The sequence below is a fragment of the Camelus bactrianus genome, chromosome 2 (assembly GCF_048773025.1).
Source record: "Camelus bactrianus isolate YW-2024 breed Bactrian camel chromosome 2, ASM4877302v1, whole genome shotgun sequence".
In the NCBI taxonomy this organism is placed as follows: Eukaryota; Metazoa; Chordata; class Mammalia; order Artiodactyla; family Camelidae; genus Camelus; species Camelus bactrianus.
In genome coordinates this window covers 16,015,060-16,036,947 of record NC_133540.1, presented here as the reverse complement: position 1 = coordinate 16,036,947, position 21,888 = coordinate 16,015,060, and the positions used below count along the sequence as shown (strand labels likewise).

General features: G+C 40.1%; 1 long non-coding RNA gene across 2 annotated transcripts in view; it reads right to left on the bottom strand.

Moving 5' to 3' along the window:
* Window positions 1–258: 258 nt before the first annotated feature.
* The window catches only part of LOC141579324 (uncharacterized), a 32,691-nt gene continuing 11,061 nt past the window's right edge, over window positions 259–21,888 (bottom strand). The window contains exons 1-4 of one of the 2 annotated variants that reach the window (XR_012510468.1): window positions 10,169–10,575; window positions 9,477–9,617; window positions 7,465–7,689; window positions 259–1,368 (exon numbers count right to left, since the gene is read on the bottom strand). This is a non-coding gene — a long non-coding RNA (uncharacterized LOC141579324). Of the gene's footprint in view, window positions 1,369–7,464; window positions 7,690–9,476; window positions 9,618–10,168; window positions 10,576–21,888 lie in introns of those variants that run through there. The other variant, XR_012510469.1, reaches the window with a different exon arrangement.

Sequence of the window (21,888 nt, the reverse complement as noted above, 5' to 3'; positions counted from 1 at the left end):
ACCCATTTTTCTTAGAAGAAACTCCCAGTTCTTCACCTGGTGAAGGTCTTTGCCATCAAACTGTCAGCTCAGGGAGGGCAGGACACGCCCGCTCCCCTTGGCCCCACCCTCTGGCAGAGCATCAGCATGGGAGGACCTGCTGAGCTACACCAGCCTGTATTCTAAACCTGGTCTTGATTTCTTAGCAAACTGCTTCACTTATCCATACAAATCCAAGGTAGATTAGAAAGATTTTAGATGTTGAGCTAGACTATTGATTTGGGGATTTTGCACTAGCAACCTGCAAGTACATGTTCTAATGATTCTGTCTTCTAAAAACCACACCCAGATTTAAGTAGTACTTGTGGAATGTCTTCGGAGTAAAAGGGAATGTAGTTTTACAGAATTTATATTTTTTAATATTAACAACCCGCACAGGGTCACAAATGGAACTGCCTCATAAGTGACAGAAGACAGGTGAGAGGCATATAGCAACAGGTCACAAAGATGGTAAGAGAAACGTTGATTCTCCAACCCCCGAAAAAATTCCTCAATGAACTGAAAACTCTGAATTTTGAAAGTAAAATACTATCATATAAAGAAATAAAATAAATAATCCTCTTCATCAGGGTTTCAAGATCTGACTCCAGAATTTTTAGCAGGCTATACTGAATCCTAGCAAAGGAAAATCATATACACTAGTGGTGAGTAAGTTCCAGGGAAACGGCAGCAATTCCTCCACTTGTAAAAGGACATAACTCACTTGTCAAGGTGAATGTAAACTGCATTCTGGAGAAATTCTGTAGCCCCCAGGCTCTGCTTCTGGGTGGCAAGTACACGGAGAGCTTCGAAGCATGCTTGTAACTGAGTCACTGGCATTCTTACACTGCAGGGGGAAACGGAGGCCCTCAGTCATGAGCTGAGATGTTCCTGTCTTGTCTCACTGCCCGTGCCTCGGGGACTCAGTGCCCTGAAGCAACCCGGCCCCAGGCCAGGACACGTAGCGTGGCCCAATCAAGCATGAGGTGCACTGTGCTTGAGAAAGCCCATCCAAGATGGGGGCAAGAGGTGCTGGTGGGGTTGTGTGAACATATAAATGCTCACAGAAATACACCTACATACAATGAAGTGATACAATTAAGAGTAGCAGGCTATTTAACAAAATTTCAATTGTCAGTGGAAATTTTACCATTCCTTTCCACTTGTCCCCTGCACTCTGAGACAGGCTTAGGCTCTCTCACACCTGCAGCTCTGATGCAATCGTTGTGAATTCATTTTGCTTTGCTGCAAGTGTCTTCGCTCCCCTTGTCGCTGTGAATGTCGTCTCTTAACAGAGTCAGATGTCTTCCTGGATCTCTCCCTGAATTCCTTGCTCCTGCTTCTCAGATCCTAAGATAAATGGCAAGTGAAGACACATGAGTATAAAAGGCACTGTGGACTTGACTAAAGCCTTCAGTGTCCCCTAGGTGAGTGCTGCCCACCCCTTACCTTCGATTCTCAAGGTTCTGCCCAGGGTGACATCCAGACAGGATAGCGTCCTGGGCCAATTAAATGCTGTGTGGCTTGGGCGCACGGACAGGTGCAGGAGCTGGTTCCGGAGCCGGGCACCTCCCCACCTCTGCTCGTCCCTCTCCCGAAGCCCCGCTTCCAAGCCCCCAGGCTCCCTAATCTTCTGTCCTTCTCTTCTACTTTACTCCAAGCACTTTTCCTCTTCCTTTAGTCCCTACTTATCCCCAGCTGGAGTGATTTTTCAATCACAGTATCTGAAAAAATTTTCTGCAGCTGAAAAAGAGGTCTCCAGAAGTCAATGCCCATATGCTGGTTCTTGAAGAGAGCCCCAGGTTAGGGAGACACTCACCAACACTCTCAGGGCATCAGACATGTTGCAGGGTCGACCACCCCCAACAAGAGTTTGCTGTGACCCCAAGGCACGCACAGCATCGCTGCTCACAAAAATGTAGTTGGCTCATTTATCCATTATTGAGAAAAAAATTAAAAATTTTTCATGTTCCTTACTAAAATTATTTATGAGGTGGAAAAAGGAATTGTAATACAAAAGAAAAAATTTGACTTAATGTTAGATGTTTTCCTTTGGCTTTAAACCTGTGCCCTGTTTTCTAGGCTTAGACATGCTAGCTCTGCACCTTTTGTAAAAGAAAGTTGCCTTTAGCCTGAAATATCCAGGAGGGCCTATTCTGCGGGCTCTGATCTTTAAGGATGTTAGCTCTTCTACACTTATGTAGAGATGGCAATTTGCAAAATAGAGAATAATCTGTTTTTTTTTTTTTTGGAGGTTTTAAAGGGTCACCGTGATTTGACCCACATGGACAGCTGCAAGAACAAAGGATTCCAAGGAAATCAATTCGTACAGCAAGAAGTTTGCAACAACCAACCACATCCCCACCCCTCTTTATTAAAAAAGGTGACTGAATTCTGACTTGGGGAAGAGGGTTCTCCAGGATATCAGTATGCCATCTCCTGGGTCTGCCAGCTTTTCAAATAAAGTCACTATTCCTTGCTCTAACACCTCATCTCCCGATTTACTGGCCTGTCATTCAGAAGGTAGAACTAGCTTTGACGTGGTAACTAAATGACTTCATTGGAGGTAGTATGTCTCCACTGTTTCCCCATTTCCAATATGTCACAACCTATAAATTTTATATGCTGTTTAGCAACACAACCAAAAAACCTAACATAGGGAATTGATTCCATGGAAATAAAATTATTTCTACTCCTTCAAAACTTTTTTCTTTTCTATTTTATTTTGTTTTGCTTATTGAAAAGAAAATAAAAGTCAAATCTATTTATTTCATGTATTTTTGTTATAGCTGCATATTTTAAATACTAAAAAGATATTTAAATTGCAATAAAAAATTGTTCATATATTAGTGTAAAGATATATAAACAATCATTGTGGATTAGGAAAGGTATGGATATTTACTAAAAATCCACTGCACATCCAGTCTTTTACAATCATATCCTGGAATATAAGCTCTATGATCCAGGGGTCCACCACCCACATTCTCACTGCCGAGTTCCTTAGTAATCAACTACCAAAGCACCAACATAGAACCACGTGATCAGTACTTTAGGTATAAATGAGGGAATTAGCTCATTCAATTCTATAAAAAAAAAAACCTTAAATTATTTACTGAACTTACTTACAGACAAAGAAAATTGGACACAAAGAAGTACAGTTTCTTCCCCAAGGTCACAAAGCTAATAACTGGTAAACGCAAGATTTGAACTCATCTGCCTGATTCTAAAAACCAGGTGGAAATCCCATTTGACTGTGGAGGGTCCAGCAGCACAGCCTATCACCATATCTTTGTTCAGATCTAGCCTTAGACAGCCTGAGACAGCACCCCATTACTTTGGAACTCGAGGGCAAGTGATATCAATAAGGATTTTGTATTCAGTAGTTTCTTAGGCCTCATTTATATAAAGTGTCAGCAGGTCAGCAGAAAAACTCTGGGAAATATGAGTGGATCCAGAGCTTTTTGCTGATTAGAAACTCAGTCTAACAGGACATAGTGGCCTTCCCATGAGAGGCCACATGGACATAAACTAAAGGCAGGTGAGCAATGAAAACTAGCAAGACCCTGGAACTCAAGCAAGAAGGACCCCTGCCATCACCTGCCCAGTTGCCTCTTCGCCCGCATGGACACGATGGCAGAAGACCCAGGTTCTTGTCCAAGTTACAACATCTTGGATTCTCAACCATAAAAATTTACGGCTCTATGATCTTAAGTACTTTCCAACTCAAATATGATTAAACCAATATCTCAGCAGAATGTCTATATCTCCACTTCCTCTCTTCTATTAGGAGAATATTTCTATGGCAACAAAGCAGAAATCCAATTAAAAACACCATGCAAGAAGCCGGGAGAATTTCTGCATAAGAGACTTTGTTCTCACGCTCAGTGAATGGAAACACAGAAAAAGTGTTCCTTCTCCCTCAGCAAGTGGGAGGTAGCCTGATTGTGTGTGTGTGTGTGCGTGTGTGTGTGCGTGTGTGTGTAAATGAAATACAATGAATTCTGGGATATTTACAGATTTTTTTATCTTACAGTCATTTCATGAGGATGAGACAACCTTTAAAGTAATTTGAATCTAGTGTTCTGAGAGAGTCTCAGGCTCTTATGGTGAAAGAGGGGGAAGGGGAAAGGAAAGGAGGAAAGAAGTAAATGAAGCAAAAGAGTACGAATACTGCTAGGGAAAGGCAAGACATTAATTTTGTTCCTAATTACATCACACACAAATTATGGAATGGCTTTCCCCCAAGTCTTGTCAAGCACTGAGTTGCAGAAGAAAGGTGACAGCCCATTTCTTACTGAGCTTGTGATTGTACGTGGCATCTCATAGACACAAATCATTTACCCTGATCAAACACTCTAGCAGCAGGCCGTAATTCTCCTATTTTGAGACACAAGAAAACAGGAGTTCAAAGCGGATATATAACTTGACAAAAGTCAGAGGACCAGTAAACAAGAGAGGATGAATTCAAACTCAGATCTGAATGCAGAGTCTGCTCTTCTCACTCCCAGGACTGGAAAATCCTTAACACACAGGCTCCCCAGCTCCCCTGCAGTGTTCCTGGCCCCAAGCATTTCCCATGTTAATGGTCGCCAGTTCTCACAGTCACAGCGCTCTGTGCAGCCAATGGCCTCCATCGGACCTTGATCATCTACCTGTCACGCCCAACAGGCTTCTCCACAAAGGCAGGAAAGCTGGCTTTCCAATGCATACAAAGCCATCCCTGGTCTAACCTGGGCTCTTCTGCGGCTTCTCCAGCCTAAAGGCAGCCATGAAACTGCTCAGAGTTTGTACATAAGCCACACTACCTCTCTCCATCTGTCTCCCCAAATATACTACTTTGCTATGACCATTTTGATAATCTTGGAAACAAATTTTTAAAAACAGGAAAGAAAGGATTCTGGAACAAGTACTTAATACTTACAATTTTAAATGACAATTTACAAAGTGAGTATTTACAAACCGATTCTGCCTTCCTAGGTGTCAGTTTTAACAGTTACAAAATATAATAGCAAAAAATTCTCACTTACAGAATTAACAAATACATCAACAATAATCTGGAATAAACTCAAAATTAAAGCCCATGTTCTACATGGAGAAAACTGGACTCTACTGAGGAGTAAAGTAAGAGGTGTGAATGTAGAGACATCAACATATTTCATGGAGGAAAGCAGTTTTGTAAAGATGTACTTTCTCCTAAAGATAATTCAAAACTTACTAAAAAATCCCATGAAAACCCATATCTGTCTTTTTTAACTTGAACAAAGTATTTTAGAATTCTTCAGGAATAATAAATTCATACTAGCCAAGAAAATTTGTGATGGAAGAAAAGAATCAAAAAAAATCACACTTTCAGTTATTAAATAAATTTTTACAATATGTAAGATATAGCGCTGGAGTAAGAAAGTAAAATTGACAGAAATAAACCATGAGCTCAAAAAGAGACTCTAGTGTACATAAGTATATTGTACAGTTGGGATTTCAAATCAAAGAGCAAAGTATGAATTCAATAATTTTCCTGGGACAATCAGAGAATCACCTGGAAAGAACAAATTCTATTCCTGTGCTAATGATCACAAGAAAAATTACAGACAGTGATGTAAATATTAAAATACTAATAACAACAAATGCAACTCTTTGCTCATATTAATTCAACTTCTCCTCACTATAACAAGTACTATTATCATCTCCATCTTAGAGATTAAAAAAACTTACAGAAGAGATTTATATCATTATAAGAAAGTGTTTCTAAGAATAATACCAAAGATAAAACCCAAAAGGAAGACATTTACAATCTTAAAAATATTTTGGGCCACAAAGAAAATAAAAAAAACTACTGAACAAAATGAAAGGCAAGAAATGACAAGAAAAACTCTGTGATACATGTTGATGAAGACAAGGGGTTAATGTTCATAACATACAAAGAGCTGTCACAAAGCAACAAGAAGCTCCCTCACTTAAATGTGTGCAAAGGACAAAAGGGATCATTCACTTTTAAAAAGTCAGATGGCTAATGAGTGAAAAATGCTCAATACCTCACTGGTCATCAAATACAAACTAAAACAATGAAAAAGCACTTTTGTTCATCATATTGGCAAATATTTATAAACGATATTCTAGCTAGTGTCCATCTGTGAGAGAACAAACTGTGAGTGATATTTTAGAGGACGACATGTCAATGGATATGTAAACTCTGAAAAACGTGTGTACACACAGACTCAACTCAACTTCTAGGAATCATTTCATTTAGAAAAAATATCAGTTCAAAAGATGTACTCATCAGAGCATTTACACAGCACTGTTTACAATGGTGGGATGAAAAGCTGAAGTGAAATCATATCCAGTGATAGAGAATTGGTTACATAAGCTATTCTACAGCTTTTCATTCCCCACTGGAGAAGCAATTTCTAGAGTCACTTGAAAGGAGCCTGTGATGAATGTAAATGTCACATCCAGGGACTAAATTTCCAGAAGCCTTAACTAAAGGAATACTCATACAAGATCACAGGTATGTTTGTACAAGAGGGATGCCAGTCAAACATCCTTTCTGAAAGTGGAAAATGGAGAAAACTTAAGGGTCCAACATCAAGAAAATGATGCGGTAAATCACGGCAAGATGTGGGCTCTGAAAGGGCCGGCGATTCGGCATTGTTCAGGGCCTTGTCCACATCACTCTCCCACCAAAGGTGTCCTTCCACAAGAGACCACACCTGCACATCAGGAGACCCCTCCTCTCTATCTGAAAGGACCGGGTGAGTCTGGAGTGGGAGGACGTCTATGATATACCCGTGAGTGAATAAAGCGAGCTGCAGAACACATATAGTACGGTCTTATTTTTCAATAAAGCATATATACACACACATATACATAGATTTCTCATATAAGTGTATGTATGTAGGTATGTATGTATTTATGGGTATATATATATGTCATAGGCATAAAGGTCATGAAATATATACACCATATTGGCAACAGCTTTTACACTCAGGAAATAAGGGGAAGGGATTTAGGGGCCTTTCGGTACCACCACAGTTCTCTTTTCAGTATTTCAGTTAAGTATACTTGAATTTAAAAGTTTATTTAAGTCCGAAGTAAAATGGACGATGCCTCCACAAGACATAATGCTATACTGGTCATTAAAAATCATGCCAGCGGAGATAGAATATTGCAGAAAAACATGTAATAAGCCGAATGGAAAATGGAGGTCTCCACACAGTAAACAGGCACAGAGTGATCGCTGGTTTTTATGACAGAGGTGATACACACTGACGAAAAGGACAGAAAATAGATGTTAAAGTGTTAATTACTGTCTCTGAGTAGTGGGACAAGGATACCCTCTTTTGCCCCTTTTTTCAGACTTATTATATTAAATACACATTACTTTTCATCTGAAAAATGCATTTTTAGATGTCTAGTACCATGCATTGGAGAAAATACATGAGTACTTACAGAAACAAATAACTAGGAGACACCGCAGCAGCTTCAAACAATGTAGAATGGGCGATCCTGAATAACAATGCGCAGTTACATAAGGAACCACAAAGTGAGAGCACCTGCTGTAACAGGGCGTGGCCCCCTTCTATTTGTCAGTTGTGTCTTCAGGGCTGAGGCAGATCTGAGCACGGCCAGTGTCACTGCTGGTGTCTGGATGGTTGCCACTGGAGGTGAGGGCACCTGCAAGCCGAGAGGAAGAACAGAAATCATCCTCTGCTTTTTCTGTCTTGTTTCTTTGTTACTGTAAAAGAGAGGCATAAATAAGATAAACTAAATCTTCCCTGCTGAAATTTAAGTAATGAAACCGTTTTTAAAGTCTTCACAGCTTATATTCTGCCTATAACTGTCTTTACAACAAAGCATCATATTTATTAAATGTTAATTAACTCAATTAACTCCCTGTTGAAACCTATTAAAGAACATGAAATGCACTACGTGAAAGCACCACGCCTGCAGTGACTACCTCAGCTTTCTTGACGGCAGTGAAGTCAGCCCCCACCATCCCGTGGCCCTGAGCTCCTGATGCTGCAAAGAGAGCACGCTGCCTCCTCAGATGGAGAGGAACTGTGAAAGCATTTTCTGAAGTCAACAGAACTGACAAAACATAACTGACAAATCCCAGGCTTCTTGGAGGATGTCATTTTCTGTTTCTGGCCAACACCCGTCAATGAGCAGAACCACCACATTCCGAGCCATGAGACTCACGTGGGAAGCAATTTTGGAGAAATTTCCAGGTATAGAATGTAACCAACTATACATAGAACTCTGACAAAGGAAAAGATGAAATACTGTGATTTTGGAAGACACTCAAAATATTCTCCTAAGCCTTAGTAGCTGGAAAGGCTGGGCTTCTCCTCATCCACTTATTTATTTCACATCCAGTGAGAATCTCCCACAAACCCTGTTTCCCTGTGTCTGCTGGGAGCCTCAGGCACACTGTTGCTGTCGATCCTATAAGTCACAGCAATCTTATAAGTCTTATATGTCTCACTCCTGCAACCCTCACACAAGCTCGCCTCCTAGCCTCACTGTCTGAACTTGGCCCCATTTTCTCACCTGTTTTTTGGTATCTGTTCTTCTGTAAACTGCCTGAAATGCTTTTTGGAACAAGTCAGAAGAATCAGTGGGTAGAGAACTGGACAGATGGACAGGTGAGAGGTGGGCAGACAGACAGAGAGACTCCAAGAAAAGGGGAACAAAGAAAATTTCCTATGCAAAACCCTCTTCTAGTCAGGGAAGAAAACCGCCACGGAGACGTGTGAAGAGGCAGGTGGCTTAGGGCTGTTTCCCTGGATTCCATGAAAAGCCACAACAAGAGATGAGAGGGTAGAACTATAAATAATAAAAGAAAAAAAGCATGCATGCTTGAAAAATATATCTACAATATGTACTTTCTAAAGAATAGATTCAAATCAGCAAGGCCCAATAACACAATTTTTGGGTATTTAGAGAAGTGAGAATCCCACATCCAAACCAGAAGACATCCCTTTGGCACACTGAGAGTCTACACGGGGTGGTCATAAAGCTGTCTCCGCAAATCCATTCTATCCTGCACTTACGAGGAATGAACAGCTGTGCTCGGGCTGCCCACGTGCATCATTTACACCCCACAGCACCTCTAAGGGGGAGGGACGCCTAGCGAGACCCGTCTCTGCAGGACAGGAAACAAGTATGGGAGAGGCTAAGCCGACCTACCAGTTCTCCATCTCACAGGACTGGTCACTCCAGAGCAGGACTCGATCTCAGACCCATGTTTGTAACCACAGTACTACCGTGCTTTATGTGCTTTTTGTGTGTATAACACATTTGTTTCTGGCATGAAAGGATATTTAATAAATTTTCGGTTGTCTTGTCTATCTCATTAGCTCACAATCAATCTTTATACAGTTGAACTGTACTATTTCAAAAAGAGTACAACGGAAAGAGCAGGGGTCAGAATAAGAGGGGCTGCATTCTTTATCTGGTACCTCATCTCATCCAAGTCCCCAACCAGGGAGAAGGAGCAAATGTTTTCTTCTTTTAAAGAGAGGGCTCCAGTGATGGTGACTAACTCAACTCCAAAACCAAGGCTGGGGGTAGGGCACAGGCAGCAACCAGAGCAGTATCACCTGTAGGAAGGAGAAAAGAGCTCACGGGAGGGCTCAGGGGGTCAGCCTGATTTAATGTCAATTGATAAAAGAATACCACAGTTTGAAAATACTACCATGCCATGGATTTGCGCTTTCTTGACATCTAGCAAGTTTCCACAGCCCACATGTAACATTATCATGTACCAGTGAAAGGAAGAGTGTACAGAGAGGGAAAATCAATGCCACAGGCAGGCTGAAAACCAGACTAGATGAAAGGAAGACAAAGGGCATAGTTAAGAGGAGGGGAAAGGCTGGGAAAAGACATCATCAGAAGGACTCTCAAGCATCATCCAACAATCATATATTCATTCATTCAAGAGAGGGTTACTGAGGTCCTATTTTGTGCAAGATTTTTCACAGGACAAAGAAAGAGCACAGCCTACATGGTGGCAGCAATTGGCAGGGCTCAAATACACTTCTGATCCCGGTAACTTGCACACTTTTACTCAGTATAAGGGAAAGAAAAAAAGTAAAATAATACTCTATAAACAAAATGCATTGCTGAAAAAAATTAAAGAATTCCTAATTACCTGGACAGACACACCACGCATATTCCTGGATCAGAAGACAGTGCTCTTGGAGTGGCAGTGTTCCCCAGAGCGATCCATACATACAACGTGGTTTCGATTACAATCCCAGCAGGCTCCTCTGCAAAAACTGACTAGCTGCTACTACAATTCATATGGGAATTCGAGGGTCTCAGTGACCAAAACGTACTTGTAAAAGAAGAACAACATGAGAGGACTTGTAATTCTCAATTTCAAACCTTACAACTGCATCTCCAAGTGATATTTGAGGCCATTTTTAAGTTATTATTGTGTTTATCCTTATTTTCCAAATTCTCTAAAATGAATATATCTTTTACAATAAGAAAATTAAAAAGTAAGGTATCTTTTAAAACATGCACACCGATTCATTCATTGGGAAAAAAATATTTTAATTATAAAGAGGTAAACAAATATCTAGTGAAAAAGGACTACTTAAAAACAAGAGTGCATTTTCATTTTTCATAAATTGAAATCTGAAAGCACAAACACATCAAGATTCTAAGGAGACCGATGCAACATATTAATATTTATTTCCAAAATTCTAATTTAGCAATGAAAACTCAAGAAAGGTAAAATCATGTTTGACAGCCAACTGCAAACACATGGAGAGCAAAGTCCTAGAAATCACAGTTCCTTTAACTCTGCTACTACCTCAGTAGGAGAGGAAATTCCTCACTGAGAGGACAGTGGAATCCCATGCATAAGACAGGATACGCAGTACAAACTGCACTAGAATCAGGGGTGAGTTTCTTAGACGAACTCTAAGGCTACAACATTGCTGAAAAACTATAAAAACATTGACAGGCATATTAAAACACAGTCATATATATTATACAGAAACATATGAAGTCTGCTCCCATGTTGCATAGAAATACAAATATATTTGTTCATTTATGGGCACTGATTACTTTTTCCCAGGTAGAATATTTCAACTAAAACAAATAATCAATAATACAATCCTCTTGTCAAATCTAGTTGATAAGTTACTCTGCTATGTAACCATAATGTGTCTAAGATAGTTCTAAAATTAGTGAAAAAATCTTTTTATGGTTCCCTGAACTCTTGTCAAAATTCCAAGCTAAATTTTAAAATAGATCAGAGCAGTATTTCTATATGATCTTTTCCCTCGTGAAATGAACACAGTCTGTTGTCAAAATTCTGTCCTTAAAATGGTTCACGAGCACTGTATCCTAAAAAAAATGCTGGACAGCAAGGCACTATCCAGACAATGTGACCAAACCAATGAAACACAAGGAAGACAGTGACCCTATTCTGGAGGGCTTATATATGTTTCAACACAGGGGTTTTTATTTGATTGGTTTGATTTGTTAGAAAAATAAAATCACTCAAGTACTTTCTTCTTTGAGCATTCTGTAAGTCATGACTGTGTTTTTAGTGTCATGAGCAGGAAAGACTTAAGCATGACTTGATTAGGTCAACTAGCAACAATCGTCACTGGAGAGTGAGTAATAAAGAAGTTAACTGATAGCAATGCTTCTGCCTACATGAGACCTAAAATAAACCTACACTGACCTCTGCAAGGAAAATGAGGAGATGAGGTCCCCAAAGAGAAAACAAACTAACAAGAAATCAAAAACGGAAACACTTTTTCATTAACGATTCCAGGAAGGAGTGGAGCATGTTGATGAAAAGCACAGATGTTGGGAACAAACATGAGGGTCTGAACTCCCACAGCACTGGGTAGCTGTGACACTGATATGACAGTGAAATTTTCTGCATCTCAGTCTCCTGTCCATAGACTGGGGACAACAACAGCACCCGTCTCCTAGAACAGTCCTAAATTAAGTTATTTTATATATAAAAGTTTAAATAAAATACCTCAGATTTTAAATATTACCCCAAAAGCACAAGGAACAAAGAAAACAGAGATAAATTGGAGTTCATCAAAAGTGAAAACTTTGCTTCAAATGACACAATCCAGAAAGTGATAAAACAACACACAGGAAAAAATTTTTTCAAATCATTTATCTGATTAGGAATTTGTATCTCCAAAAAAAAAAAAAAAAAACTCCTACAACTAAACAATACAAAGGCAACTCAATTAAAAATTGAATAATGGATCTGAAAAGGTATTTTTCAAGGAAAATATACAAATGGCCAATAAGCACAAAGAAACGATGTTCAATATCATTAGCTATAATTGAAAGCAAGTCAAAACTACTAGGAGAAACTGCTTCACACTCACTACAGTAGTATATACTCAAAAAGAGAATAACAAACAGTAATGAGGCCACAGAGGAAGCGGAGATCCCAGCCCTTGCTGGTGAGGACTTAACACAGCGAGGCCACTTTGGAAAGCAGCCTGGAAGGTCCTCAGAGAGTTAAACATTTGGTTTATGAATGACCCAGCCTTTCTGCTCTCTGGGCACACACGTAAGAGAACTGAAAACAAGTGTCCACATAAAAACTCCTACAGGAATGTTCACGGCGCCATTATTCATCACAGACAAAAAGCAGAAACAAACAAAATGCCTATCACCTGAATGAATGGGTTAACAGTGGGGCCCAGTCATACAGTGGAATATTATTCAGCAATTGCAAAGCATAGAGTACTGACCCAGGCCACAAGTTTGACAAACATCGAAAACATTACTCAGTGTGAAAGAAGTCAGTCATAATAGACGATTTCATTTACTTGAAATGACTCGATTTACATGAAAATGTCCAGCACAGGCAAATCCTCATAGAGAGAACAGTGGCTCCTTGGGGCTGGGGGAGGATGGGGAAGATGTGAATAACTGCTTATGTATACGGGGCTTCCTGTTGGGGGATGAAAATGTTCTAAGATTGACTGGAATGCACAATTCTGGGCATAGAGTAAAAACCGCTGTACATTTTAATGAGTGAATTGTATTAAAACTGTTAAGAACAAAAGCACCTATGGTCAGTACCTTCCCATAGTAAACGCAAATTGCTAATTTTATTACAGGAAGAAGAAACTGCCCTCAGCATGAAAGCAGGAGATCTTCAAATATGGGTAAACTGAAATTGGACAAGAGCATTTCACTTGAAACACTTGCTGAGTTTACACGAAATATTCAGAAATAGGAAAATCAGTTTGACATCACGAGGAAGCATTCTGCTTCAAATGAAGATCAAGGATTCGGCAAGCCCAGCTGCTAAAAATGACCAGAGAAGAAACCTGGTTCTTAAAACAAGCACCAGAGCCAACAAGGAAATGGTGGTGAGGAAAGCAGGAGGCCGAAAATCTGGAACAGTTAGCTACAAATAATTTCTCCACTGAAAATTCAAATATAAAATGAAAGCGACGCAATGCTGTGTTGACCTCACGTGAATGGGCTTCCTACGGTGCTCGACAGTTCTGTAACCCCGAATGAGAGACTCAGGAGAATCAGCATGGTTCCTGGGAGCCCCAAGTGACTGCCCACCAGCACGCAGACCACCATCACATCTGCCAGGTTTCAATTGCAGACAAGAGGCCAAGTACTGAAAGGCACAGGAAATGTTGACCGGGGAAGAAAAGGCTGCAGTCAGTCCTGGGACAGAGGCCCTGTGAGCAGAGGCCAGAAGTCTGCAGGTGAACTGGAGTTGCCCTGGGACAGGAAGGGACCACAAGGAAGCAGATCTCAATTCTCTACTCTCTCTCCCTCGGGTAGGAGAGATAAACCTGCATCTTTCTCACCTGGAACTGTGGGTTCTGGCTGGCAGAAATCTTACAGACACGGAATGATTATTCAAGACTGGAAAAAGTCCAGCAATCGATAGGGAGTAGGGAGCCAACTCCACGAGCCTATCAAATGCTCCCATATTTATTGTGTATAATCAAAGGAAATAGTCATTAACAGTTGTGTGATACTAAGCAGAAACTTGGGAAAAGTGGATGAGACAGAGATTACAGAATCCACCATGAGTACAAAGTCTTAGTGTATCTTTAGGGAAGTCATGGGGTGAGGGGAACAAAATACATTCTTTAGATATGTGAATTTCAAAACAGACCACCAAACCTGCCAGTTCCTTGTTTTGCGGATAACAGACTATCTAACAGCACACAAGCCCAGCTTTTATAGCTGAGGTCCTGGGTCCTTGCTTTGCAATGAGCAGAGTGCTATCTAAAACCTCAACTACGCAAGCAAAGCATTGTCTCCGCTTTTTAAGGCAAGGAGACAGGAGTGAGGATGCACAGGCGCTTGCTTGCAAAGCAGTTACTCAGCATAGTTTTTCTTCTTAAAGTTGACAGGCGGCCTGGGTCTGCTACAATTTGTTAAACCAATCAAGGGCTCCCTCATTGAACCATTATGGAGAATATCCTGGGATGACAAATCCTGGTTTTGGGTCTTTTCCTGCCAGCTTCAGCCACTCTAGAAGGGTCTATGCACATCCCTGAATAACGATCCCACAGAACCACCCACACTCATAACTCCTGGTGCTTGAAACTTAATTTTAGCTCTAAACAACTTAACTTAGAAAAGTTTCAAAAATAAAAGATATTATATACTTTTTATAGCTCATCATATGATTGATTTTTCTGATTGCTCTAAGCTGCTTGTACTTGGTAAAGCACCTAAATCTGCCAGTGAATTCAATACTTTCCATTGGGCATAACTAGCCAGTTTGAGCTCGTTAACTTCAATTGGTCAAATATCTATACATTTAATTGATTTTATTGTTCATCAATTTCAGCCGGGAGGAGAGGGAGTGTCACTCTGTTCCTCAGCCCACCCTCAACTCTTTTCTCATCAGCAACTCAGGCCTCCTGAAAACAAACAAAAAAAAAGCATTTGTTTCCCTTCTTCTACACATTCCACAAACCAAACAGGAAACATCAGCCTGAAGAAAGAATTCAACACAAATGTTAAAACAAAAATCTATAAACCTGAAGTATCTCCATCTGAGAATCATGATACACAATGACATGAGAGTAAGTATGTCAGGCACAAAGCATGCGTCAGCCTAACCACCTGATTTATATTCTTCAAAGGAAGGAAGGTTTTCGTATTTTTTTATTATCACTCTTTCTCATTGCTTCTGATTAAGCCAAAAAATAGTTTATGAAATTATTTAGCACTGCAATAACAGATTTTTGTTGTATCAATTACAGAAGGCATTCAGAGGGGATAGGAAAACCCACCTCTGTAAAAAATTCAAAATATCTTCCCCTGTTAAGAACACGTATACAAAATGCAACAGGGAATTCAAATTCTTGTGGAGAGGAGCAAAAGCCACAGAAAAAAAACAAAGTAATACTATGAGTCAATTCAAAATTCACTGGACAAACATGCTCAATGCATTCAATGAATTTTAAAGGCACACGGCAAGCCATTCACTTAATGATATGCAGGCTAGAGGAAGAATTTCCCTCTTTAACACACAGCAGAAATCAATAGGGTGCTCCACCAAACAACGACCAAAGAACAATCAAGTTTTTAAAAGTTCTGATAAATCAGCATGTTCTAAAGATGAAAATCCAAAAATTTTAAACATTCATTCACACCACAATGAAACAAGCACTTAAAAAAACCAAAAAACCCCAAAGAAACTAAGCACATAGATCATGTACCTGGATCAATGAGAACTTCATGTACCGCTGGAAGAAAGAACAAACTATACCCTTTTCCTTGAAAAATAAAACTACTTTTAAAGATAAATGCTAAAACACATTTCATCATTCATGTTGCCTTGAAAAATCTGAGGCACTTATATCTGATTAGAAAAGCAATTCTGAGTAATAGTAAGTTACAATTCAGTGCCAGTTTGCTTTAGAATAAAAGAGAAAAGAAAAGCTACTGTTCCTCAAATCCTGCACAAAGTGTGAAGTGCCTCCCTGCCTCTTTCTCCTCCCGTTTTCTAAGCTCATGCTCCCCAACCCTTCTGAAACAAGTATGAGAACCTCTTATTCCCAATATGCCAAATGACAAAAGAACATCAATTTATTTGTGTAAATATATGCCTACACCTTGAACTGGAGGAGAAAGGTATCAGAAGTCTATATGGAACTTCTTTCTACCTTCCTGAAATCACACACACAATCGTTCACAGAGACACAAACATATTCCCCCTGGATTACTGGGCACTTCACAAGCTTAGGACTTCCAACTTCTAGAAGATAAATTTGTAGTTAGTTTAACATACAAAACTGTCAGCTTTTGAAAGACTTGATCATCTGCTAAACCATCCAATTATCAAAGAGACCCAATTAGCCTTCTCTGTAGAATGTAATTTCCCATGATGACAAAACAGACCCTAAGAAGTACTGGATCCAAGTCTCGTGTTTATCACTAGCTATGATCATTTTTAAGCACATTAACAGATTCAGAAAGGTTTGTCCCAACAACATTTATTCTTCTTGATATAGTATACGTGTTCAAATGCCTATACAGAGACTATGTCCCATGATGGTGTTTAAGAGCTCTTTTGTGTATTACAATATTTATTTTTAAGTGCAGACAAGGAGGGTGGGTGTTACTCAGTTGTAGGCCACCTGCTTAGCATGCAAAATATCCTGGCTTCAGTCCCCAGTACCTCCAAAAAAATAAATAAAAATAAGTGCATATTTAAAAATGAGTAAAGATATAAAAAAATGCAGACTAAAAACCACTGCAATCTAGGAGCCACAATTGGAATAAAAAAACAAGTGTTTCTATCAAATATTGACTATATACCAATCACAGAGACAACCACAAATCACACCTGATAACCATCACGTGTGATTCTCAGCAACACTACTAAGTAGACATGGATGAGAAACCCGGCACTGCGGATGAGGAGACGGGGCTCGGAGGAGCCGGGGACGCTGACCGTCCTGCTCCCCGTGACACCGCGTCTGCCCAGGGCAACCGCTGACGGAGCTGCACTGAGGGGACACCCAGCTGTATGGAACGTTGGGACACTGGGGAGTCCCAGAAAACACAAAAATTGTTCAGTGAAAAACCAGCTCAAATATATTACACTGTGCCACATCCTTTAAACAGGGAACATGACTGACAATTTTTGATGCCTCTGTGTCTTTTCTGCCATCATTAATATTTGCCCTCTCAGCGCGACCAGTGATGAACTGGACCCCATATGAAGTGCACTCAGATGGAAGATCATTTGAAGCTGTTTTATGAAGTTTGTAGGACTCTGTCTATGCCTCACACAGGCGGTCATCCAACACTTCTCCCCGGTGTGGATGTACCACCTGAAATCGCTCCTTTCTGCTTTTTAAAGTCCCTTCATCTACTCCAGACTTTTCAACAGCAAAGAATCAGATCAACCACAGACAGTGGACAGCTTCTCACCAAACGGAATTGAACAGCCCATCGGATTACCTGGAAGCCCTTTTCTTCTATTAAACCCACTTTGAGGTAGTTCATCATTTTCTGATTAGTGGACTTGGCCTCTGACTGGCCTTCTCAGAAAGCTTCCAGCCTCACATCCGGAGATGGGATAGGACCCTGATATTGGGGTAAAAAAGTGCTGAAGGCGGACATCATCCAGTCAGGTCTGCACGGGTAGAAGTGCCACAACGTGCTCAAAAATTATGCAGTCAGAAACCCTGGGCTCCCATGGACTGATTTCACAATAACCAAACGCATGAGACACTGATGCAAGAAAACCAGAAACTTAACTTATTAATGTAACAGAAGACGTGAAACTATGAACCAGACTGAAATATCAGAGTTCAACCATGAGTACATTTTCTCCTCAATGTACCAATTACGGGCAGGCAGTCACATGGCAAGCATGGACAGAAGTAGAGCAGGAAGGGTTTTTAGATTAACTCAATGGACTAAATTTCTGTTATACCAACAGATCTACTGCCTGGAATATAACGCTAATCACGGTGCACCCTTCATGGACAGTGGCCGAGACACGACTGTGAGCAACTGTGTGACTCTCCTTTCCCTGTCCTTTCTGGGCTAACGGATGCACAGACGTACAGTGATCAAGGCATGCAGATAGATCTAAACACCCAAAGCCCGTCTCTGTGAGCCTCAAAACCAGACAGCCAGGGTTTAAATACAAGCTCTGCCACTTACTAGCACTGTGACCTTGGCCAACATACCCTCTGTGTGCCTCAATTTCCACACTGTAAAGCTGGGATAAAAATCAAACCTTCCTTACTCGCTTGTTGAGAAGATTGAAGGATACACTTCTGTAAAACGTTCAGAAAAGAATGTAGCACTTTTATGGTGCTCAACAAATGTCAACTTAATATTACAGTGGTTTACAAGTCTCCCTTCTAATCATCTTCTGTGTTTCCTGGCACGTCAAAGTTCCAAAGAAAATCCTTATTTCTCCTTTTATAAACTCTTGGGGTGCACCCTTCTGTTGATCCCACCACGTCTTTAAACTGAGGGAGGGGATGCCTCCTCCCCACTCCTCTGGGCCATGGAGAGTGCTTCCCCCTTCACACCCCTGACACCTTGCCCACAGCTAGCCCTCCTCACACTAACAGAGTGAGGTGTGATTCCAGGGAGACAAGCAGGGCATGTGAAACCCTTCCTTTCCCTCCAGGGTTGGCCACCCTTGGGAAGCACCCGGGATGCTCAGCTCCATGGCAGGACATTCCTGTGCATGATGGGGCAGATCCTTTCAAGGGAAGGCTCGCTGTGGCACAGAGATACCTGGGACAGGGTAAGTCTCTACTTCTGGGACACAGTATCACGACACTCATTTACCCACAGCCCTGAAGTTCATGGAGAACGTGGCTTCATCAGTAACAAAGAAGACATTTAACGCCTGCCTACTCTTTTGTGTCATCTCTCAGGTGGCTGCTGGAGACAACATGTGTATAAGTATTGGATCCCCTTAAGCCACAACATATATGAAGTAACAAAAAATTCTGTGGCTTAACATTGTTTCAGGGCCACTGTGTAACAGTTCTGACTCTGCTGATGCTAAATTATGGGTATAGGATCTATGGAACCTCCTCAAATATCTTTCATCATAAAACCAGCTTTTCTTATTTTCGTGCTTCTTAGTAGTTGCCTAAGACCGTCAAATGATGGCTTCACACAAAACAGCAGCAAAAGTTTAAGAGCCCTCTTGACATACCCACTGTGGTAAACATTTTACATAACTTCTAATTCTCAGAATTCTACAAAGCAGATACGAGCGTCCCCATCTCACAGACGAGGGGAAGACTGAGAACGAACTGACTCAGGCTCAAGTGGCTCAGTGGCAGCACGTGCAGACAAACGCAAGTCAAAACACTACACCCCTTCTTATATGTACCAAATCATCTCCCACCAATAAGCACACAGCAGCGGGGTCAATACTCAGGGAACTCAATACACTTTTCACCTTTAAGGTGTTCCAGAGGCTGCTTAGAGCTGTTTTATAAAATTCACGCTCACTGGTTTCTAACACTGGAAGAAAAGTCCGATTTTGCCATTGTTTGCACAGCAAGTCTGAAAAGTTCACAGCGAGATGACAGAATAAAACTAAGATATAAGCAGAATAATTTTTCCAGGCAGACAGACACAATGGACATTGTGGTATTCTGAAGCATTAAGCAAAATAATCAAAATAAAATCACGTTGTTTAAGCCTTCTTTTAAAAACAGGAAAATTAAGACTGTAAGAAGGTGCAACAGTGCCACCTATGGCTAAAAAGACCTTCCAGGTTGTCGGGAAACATGCAACACAAAAATTGCCTGTAGGATGAGAAACGAGAATCAGGTAACTAAAAGCTTGTGTACCACATACTGCACTTTGCTTTGGGGGAAGGGAGGGGTAGTCAGTATTTAATCTGATATTGCTAATACTCCTGAATATAAACAAAAGACACAGGCTCATGGAAACTCATCTTAGAAGAGGAAAGAATCCAGTCCAGCCACTTCATTTTACAGGAGGGGAGACGGAGACCTGGGATCTGTCCTCCTGTCAATCCGGAGCAAAGTTCCCCTAGGCCTCATGTCTTGAACTGTAGCAAAATCCAACAGATCTGTACTAGGCCTATATTCATAAAAGTCACGTCTGTATTTATCCAAAAGCAGATAATCTAAGTATCTTGCAAAATACTTCTCAAAGAGCCAGAAATCATATAAGTTTGTTGAAATACAAAAACATTTATTTACATAGTAAAACAGCATGAGATTTATTCTCTCTATTAAATAGTGACACGTCAAATCAATGTTTTGATATTTTAAACCTGTTAAGAGTGCAGGAAAAAAATCAAAATTTTCTTTAATCACAAAATTGAGAAGCTTACTCCCTGAAAATGATCAATGTGGATTTTTCTAAATTTAATGGATCTGTTCAGAATCAGACGAATTTAAATGTCTGAGGGGATGGTTACACGGCAACATGAATTCTGAGATGTAACAATACATATTCTGAGTAAATAATCTTCAAGGTCGTCTGCTTAAGGCAATTTAACTAGTCCCTGTCTCATTAGAATGATACAGATTTCATTAAAACTTCATACTGCACACAAAAATAAAAAGAATCCTTGTTACCTTAAACCATATTCATATATATCATATATAAACTTATTGAATATGCATCAGAAATAAGCCACATTCTTTAGTATTCAGAGTTGATCCTTCTAAACTATCTGGCGTTGTGACAGCATATTTTTATTAAGCACACCTTGGGTGCTTTGTATACAAGGCGTGTAACTCTCACAGTCAGACAACTTAAACCATATTACTCAAATTTCACAAATGAGGAAATGTACTTAAGTCATGAAAACAAATTACATATTCATCATCAGGAAAGAAAAGAGTAAAGATTTTAGTTACAATATTCACTGACAATCTTTTCTTCAATACTAAGACTACATAAAACCAATTCAGTCTTTGTAAGTATATCTGTCAATAAGGGCCACTAGAGAAAAACATGTAACATCATAAGCAATGGTTGGACTTTCAAAGCCCACTTCTCTTTTGCACAATAATTATTTTAAATGTTTTGTTTTAATGCTTACAGGGCACTAAAATAAAAAAATACTAAATTTTTAAGTCATTACCTGAGAATAAATCATTTCTGAAAATGTGCAATTTTAATTTATGCCACTCTGTCTCACATTCTCACTGGTGTCTCTCCTTTCAAGGCCTCATCAGGCTGAGATCACTAAAATCGTCCATTTATGGATTTAGAGGTGTTCGGGAAAGCACTCAATGGGAGGCTGATTAGAGGAGCAATTAAAAATGCATCCTGTGCAGCCAGGGTTCCAGAACAGAGGTAGCCACCAACTGCTGCGTATGATTTGGGACAAGCTGCTCCATCTGAAAATCCTCAGCTGCAAAAAAGGAGACAATGATACTTACGCTCAAACACCTGCTATGAAATAAAACATGAGGAAAGCACTTTAGCCTTAGGTAGGTGTCCACTCACAGCGAGTTTGGTCATTACGATGATGAGGATGGCTGTTAATAAATTAAGCTAGACCAAAAAGTAGAAATCACCATAAAGGAGAAATATTTTAAGTCAATGAACATTTCCTTTTGGATGGATTGCAGAATAATCTATTGATTTTTTTATTACACCAAGTATTGTCCATTAATTATAGATTTACAGATTCACGGATCAGTCTCCAGAAAAAGAATTAGAGGCCTCTAAACTCTGAATATTAAGAAAGTAAAGTTTAAAAAAAACAGGGGGGAGATTATACCTCATTTGGGAGAGTATGTGCTTAGCATGCATGAGGCCCTCAGTTCAGTCCCCAGTAACTCCATTTAAAAAATTTTTTTAAGAAATGGGGAATTAAAGCAAAATGATGGAGGAATACAGAAT